Source organism: Lathyrus oleraceus, chromosome 7 (assembly GCF_024323335.1).
Source record: "Lathyrus oleraceus cultivar Zhongwan6 chromosome 7, CAAS_Psat_ZW6_1.0, whole genome shotgun sequence".
Classification (NCBI taxonomy): domain Eukaryota; kingdom Viridiplantae; phylum Streptophyta; class Magnoliopsida; order Fabales; family Fabaceae; genus Lathyrus; species Lathyrus oleraceus.
Genome location: NC_066585.1, coordinates 437,581,895 through 437,588,066, shown reverse-complemented (window position 1 = coordinate 437,588,066; position 6,172 = coordinate 437,581,895).

Here is a 6,172-nt window from a genome sequence, read left to right as displayed (position 1 = left end):
CCTGATTCACAACCAAAGCGGAATCACCGAAGACATCCAAATACTTGATTCTGAGATTCATGGCCTCTTCAAGCCCCATAATGCAACCTTCATATTCTGCCATGTTGTTTGTACACTTGAAAGTTAATCTAGTTGTAAATGGTAGATGCATGCCTTGAGGAGTAATAATCACTGCCCTAATGCCATTTCCATATTGATTAACAGCTCCATCAAATACCATGCCCCAACGGGAACTAGGTTCTGGCCCTTCTTCAAGCAATGGTTCATCACAATGTTTCATTTTCAAGTACAAAATCTCTTCATCGGGAAAATCATATTGTACTGACTGATAATATTGAATTGGTTGGTGAGCCAAATGGTCAGCCAAGATACTACCTTTGATTGCTTTCTGAGATCGGTATTCGATATCATACTCTGATAACAACATCTGCCAACGGGCAATCCTCCCAGTTAAAGCAGGCTTCTCAAATATATACTTGATTGGATCCATTTTGGATATCAACCAAGTGGTATGATTCAACATATACTGACGCAGACGCTTAGCAGCCCAAGCCAATGCGCAACAAGTTTTCTCAAGCATGGAATACCGAGTCTCACAGTCGGTGAACTTTTTACTGAGGTAGTAAATTGAAAATTCTTTCTTTCCAGTCTCATCTTGCTGACCAAGAACGCAACCCATACTATCTTCGAGCACAGTCAAATACATGATCAATGGTCTTCCTTCAACAGATAGAGACAAAATCGGAGGTTCAAGCAAATATTCTTTGATAATGTCAAAAGCTTTCTGGCAATCTTCGGTCCAATCACAAGACTGGTCTGTCCGAAGAAGCTTGAATATAGGCGCACATATGCATGTGGGAAATGAATCTGGAAATATAATTCAAGCAGCCGAGAAAACCTCTGACTTACTTCTCAGTTTTGGGCGCGGGCATCTCTTGTATTGCTTTGACCTTGGCAGGATCAACTTCAATACCCTTCTCGCTGACAATAAAGCCCAACAACTTACCAGAACGAACACCAAAAGTACACTTATTGGGATTCAAGCGGATTTTATACTTCCTCAAACGCTGGAATAACTTCAACAAATGCTCAACATGTTCCTCTTCATCAATCGATTTAGCAATCATATCATCGACATATACTTCAATCTCTTTATGCATCATATCATGAAAAAGAGTAGTCATTGCTCTCTGGTAAGTCGCACCAACATTCTTCAAACCGAAAGGCATTACTCTATAATAGAATGTTCCTTAGGGTGTAATGAATATGGTCTTCTCCATATCTTCGGGTGCCATTTTGATTTGATTAATTCCGGAAAATCCATCCATAAACGAAAAGACTTTGAATTTAGCAGTATTGTCTACCAACATATCAATGTGTGGCAGAGGGAAATCATCTTTCGGACTGGCTTTATTCAAATCTCTATAATTAACACACATGCGGAATTTTCCATCTTTCTTCGGCACTGGCACAATATTGGCCACCCATTACGGATCCTCGGCGATTACAAGGAAACCAACATCAATCTGCTTCTGCACTTCCTCCTTGATCTTCACAGCCATATCAGGATGCGTTCTTCTCAATTTCTACTTGACTGGCGGGCATTCTGGCTTCAACGGCAATCTATGCTCCACAATCTCAGAATCCAACCCAGGCATGTCTTGATAGGACCAAGCAAACACATCTGAATACTCTCGAAGAAGATCAATCAACCCCTTCTTAGCATCTGGACACAGTCGAGACCCAATCTTGACATCCTTCACATCATCCTCGGAACCCAAGTTGACTAGCTCAATCTTCTCTTCAAACGGATGAATAATCTTCTCATCTTGCTCAAGAAGACGAAACAATTCATCACTCACTTCTATATCACTTTCCTCCTCGGCCTCAAACACAGGGAATTCAAAATTTGGAGAAGGAGAAGGATCATTGTATTCAATGGGGTTAGGAACCAACCTGCATAATGATTTGATATTTTGATTTTAGATAAGTGAATTTGTTACCAAATATTATGCAGATGGACAATTATATTTGTTTATTTATGGTTTTTGTGATTACCATTTTACGAATAAAGCAAAAAGTAAAAATAAACATCAAAGATGTGAATGAATAGAATTAATTTAATTGATGATCAATTTAAAATGCCCAAATAATGTTCACTTCTCCCTTAGGCATAGGAGAAGGATTTTAAAATATAAAAGAAATTACTTAGATCGATGCAAAATAACAGGAATATCAACAGTAGTCCAATTGTTGCACGTCTTTCCATGCGTTACAAAGTTGGTGTAGTCTTCCTCTTTGCTATCCTCTAGCACAGCAGCTAAGTATTGTTCATTGCCATGAATGAACCCTCCGTTACGGAAGCTGAGTTGTATATCTTCAGATCTTGCAATTGATGAGCCTTTCTGGAACCCCAAACCGGTTCTGCCTTTGTTATCGGAGACCTCTACCATGCGCCCCCACTGGTCAACAGGACCTTCTTCAACAATCTTCTGAGCATCTTTCAACGAGGAAATAGGTGCCTCAACTCTCTTCTCAGCAGCAATAGATAAGGCTTGGAATGGAGTTCCAACCTCATCCTCGGCTTCAACATACGAGAAAGATGACAGATGGCTAACCAACAACGCCTTCTCTCCTCCCACAATCACAAGCTTGTCATTCTTGACAAATTTCAATTTCTGGTGCAGAGTGGAGGTAACAGCCCCTGCCTCATGAATCCATGGCCTTCCCAATAAACAGCTGTAGGCCGGGTGGATATCCATTACTTGAAAAGTAATATGAAAATCACTCGGACCTATCTTGACTGGAAGGTCCACTTCACCAATTACTGTCTTGCGTGAACCATCAAAGGATTTGACGATTACACCACTGTACCTCATAGACGCTCCTTGGTAAGATAGCTTTGACAAAGTTGACTTCGGAAGCACATTGAGTGACGAACCGGTGTCAACAAGCACATTTGACAAAGCATCTTCCTTGCAGTTCATTGAAATATGCAAAGCCAGATTATGATTTCTTCCCTCCTGAGGGAGTTCTTCATCGCAGAAGCTCAAATTATTGCATGAAGTGATGTTAGCCACGATGTGATCAAACTGATCCACAATAACATCATGCTCTATATATGCTTGTTCAAGAACTCTCTATAGTGCTTCTCTGTGCGCTTCGGAATTCATCAGCAGAGATAACACTGAGATTTTTGAGGGAGTTTGGAGCAGTTGCTCAACTACATCAAATTCGCTTCTTTTGATTAATCGAAGTACCTCATCATCACCATTGGCTTTCAAGTTGCTGGATTCACCAAACTTATCTTTTGAACAACCAACTAGATCTACATTAGGCACCTCCGCCTTCTTACCAACAATTGTTTCTTCTTTGTTTTCTGGGAACACCGACCCAAACACTCGATCGCTACGGGTCACCTTCGTCACATCGGCAATGCTCACTACTGAACTAGTCGTAGGTAACGGGACCTCGTGACCATTCTTTATCATTGTAGCATTGTACTAGTACGGTACAGCCTTATCAGATGAATACAGGACTGGGCCCGCTAACCGTATTACCAACGGCGATACTGATCTTTGACTGACGTTCTGATTGTTGCTGTTATCATACTGAATTACCAACCGCTCTGGTTGCTTGAAAACGGGCACTATGACATTGACGTCGTCATCTACATGACGAGATTGAACAATTTGGATCATGCCTTCATCCATCAGACGTTGGATGTCCCTTTTCACTACATCACACCCTCTTGGGTTCACACTACAAGCAACATAACCATCATGGTCATGTTCACAGTCACTCACCATAGAGATATCCTTGTGCATCTGTACCAAAGATCTTTGTATAAACCGGATGTCAAAAACCTTGAATTCTCCAGGACAACCGTCCATCATATTCACTGAAGAGTTCCCATGAGCGGGCAAAGGGTTTGCTTTCACATTTGGCGCGCGGTCCTCAAAGGACACCATACCACTCTTCATAAGCTTTTGAACCTCATACTTCAATGGATAGAAATTTTCAATATCATGCCCGGGTGCTCCTTGGTGAAAAGCACAATGGAGTTCAGGTTTATACCACCAGGGAAGTGGTTCTGGGATCTGCGGTGGGTTCCTCGGTTGAATTAAGTTCTTGAGAACTAGCGAGGGATACAACTCTGCATACGACATAGGAATCGGGTCAAAAGAGACCTTCTTCCTCTCAAAATTCTGCTGATGATGATTGTTGTTGGTATTATTGTTGTTGTAGGTGTTTGTTCTTTGTTGCGGTTGTTGTTGTTGACGTTGATGTTGTTGTTGTTGTTGAATTGGTGTTGCTTGTTGATTAGAAAATACTGGAATTACTGATGACACTTGATGATGATGATGTTGATGGGGTGGTGGATTTCTTCTGATCTGAGTCCTCCTCTGCCTCCCACTGATTATTGCATTGGTTTCACTGTTCTTCTTCTTACCAAAGTTGCTACCATATCTCTTGCTTGTTGACGCCTCATATCTTGACAAACATCCTTCACGGACTCCTTCCTCAAGTCCCATTCCCATATTTACCATTTCGATAAAATCACTAGGGGCACTAGCGATCATGCGTTCATAATAAAATGAACTCAGGGTTTTCAAGAAGATTTTTGTCATCTCTTTCTCCTCCAAAGGAGGAGTGATCTGGGCAGCCAACTCCCTCCACCTTTACGCGTACTCCTTAAATGTCTCTTTGTCCTTCTGAGACATGGACCTCAGTTGGTCTCTATCCGACGCCATGTCCACATTATACTTGTATTGCTTCACAAAAGCCTCTCCCAAGCCGTTGAAAGTGCGAATGCTTGCACTCTCTTCTTCACCCAAAGAGTGTAAGCCTCCAAAGCTACACAATTGCATGGACCAAGCTCGGATCTTCCTTTCCTATGCACATTATGCCAAGCATGCACAATCTTCTGCTTCAAATGAGAGGCACATTAGAGAATTCACCACAACTATCAAGGGGAACCCAAGTTGACGACGAGCCAAAGCAGGGTTGTAGTTAATTCCTCCTTGTGTACCAATGAGAGGCACATTAGAGAATTCACCACAACTATCAATAATCTCCAAACTATTTAAGGACGGATCATACCAAACTATACCATCATTAGTGAGAGACATAAGTCTCTGAGACCACCTTAGACATTGTTTGTTCTCTACAAAAGCAGACGTCTGAGGCAAGTGTGAAATAAACCACTTGTACAGAAGAGGAACGCAATAGACAATCGTTCCACCACCCTTAGAATTCCTTAGATGCAAAGAAAAATACATATCACCCAACAAAGTAGGCACAGGATTCCCAATCAAGAAAAGTCTAATGGCGTTAACATCAACAAAACCGTCAATGTTAGGGAACAAAGCTAATCCATAGATGAGCAACACAAAGATAGCTTCAAAAGCATCCATACTACCAGCTTGAGCAAAAGTGGTAGCTTCCTTGATGAGGAAAACAGATGGCAACCCAAATAACCCTCCTTTCTTCACCCAATGAGCCTTTATCTCAGACTTCTTCAAGTGAAGAGTTTCAGCAATAATACTAGATCAGGGAATCTCCTCCAATCCACTAAAAGGCACTCTACTAGAAACAGGTATCCCTAAAAGATGAGAATACTCCTCCAAGGTAGGCACAAGCTGAAAATCTGGGAAATTGAAACAATGGTAGACAGGATCATAGAACTGCACTAGCACACTCAATAGTCCTTCAACCACATCAGTAGACAAGATGGACAGAAGCTTCCCATGACATTGTTTGAAGTCCAAGGGATCTAATACAAAAGATGCTAGCTTCCTTAACTCTTTCAAGTCGGGACATCTGAAACTGTACTTCTTAGTGTTCCTTCGTCCACAATCCATGGTCTGAAAATATTTGCAAATGACACCTTAGTTCATTGAAATTTTCGTGTGATGAATGTTATGATGCGCATGAATGCATGAATGCAACAATCGCAAATAAGGAATCACACACAAGGCAAACAAAGTTCAAGGGATGAATCAAGTCATTATCAAGATCAATCATCCATTTTGGTGGATTATGGTTTACACCTTATCAACACCCAAGTTCCATTGATATTGACAAGACTTGATTGGATCAACCAAGAATCAAGGGTTTGTTGCAAGTCACGAGCATGAAGTCTGGGTAAGAACCATCCCAAAGGAGTGAA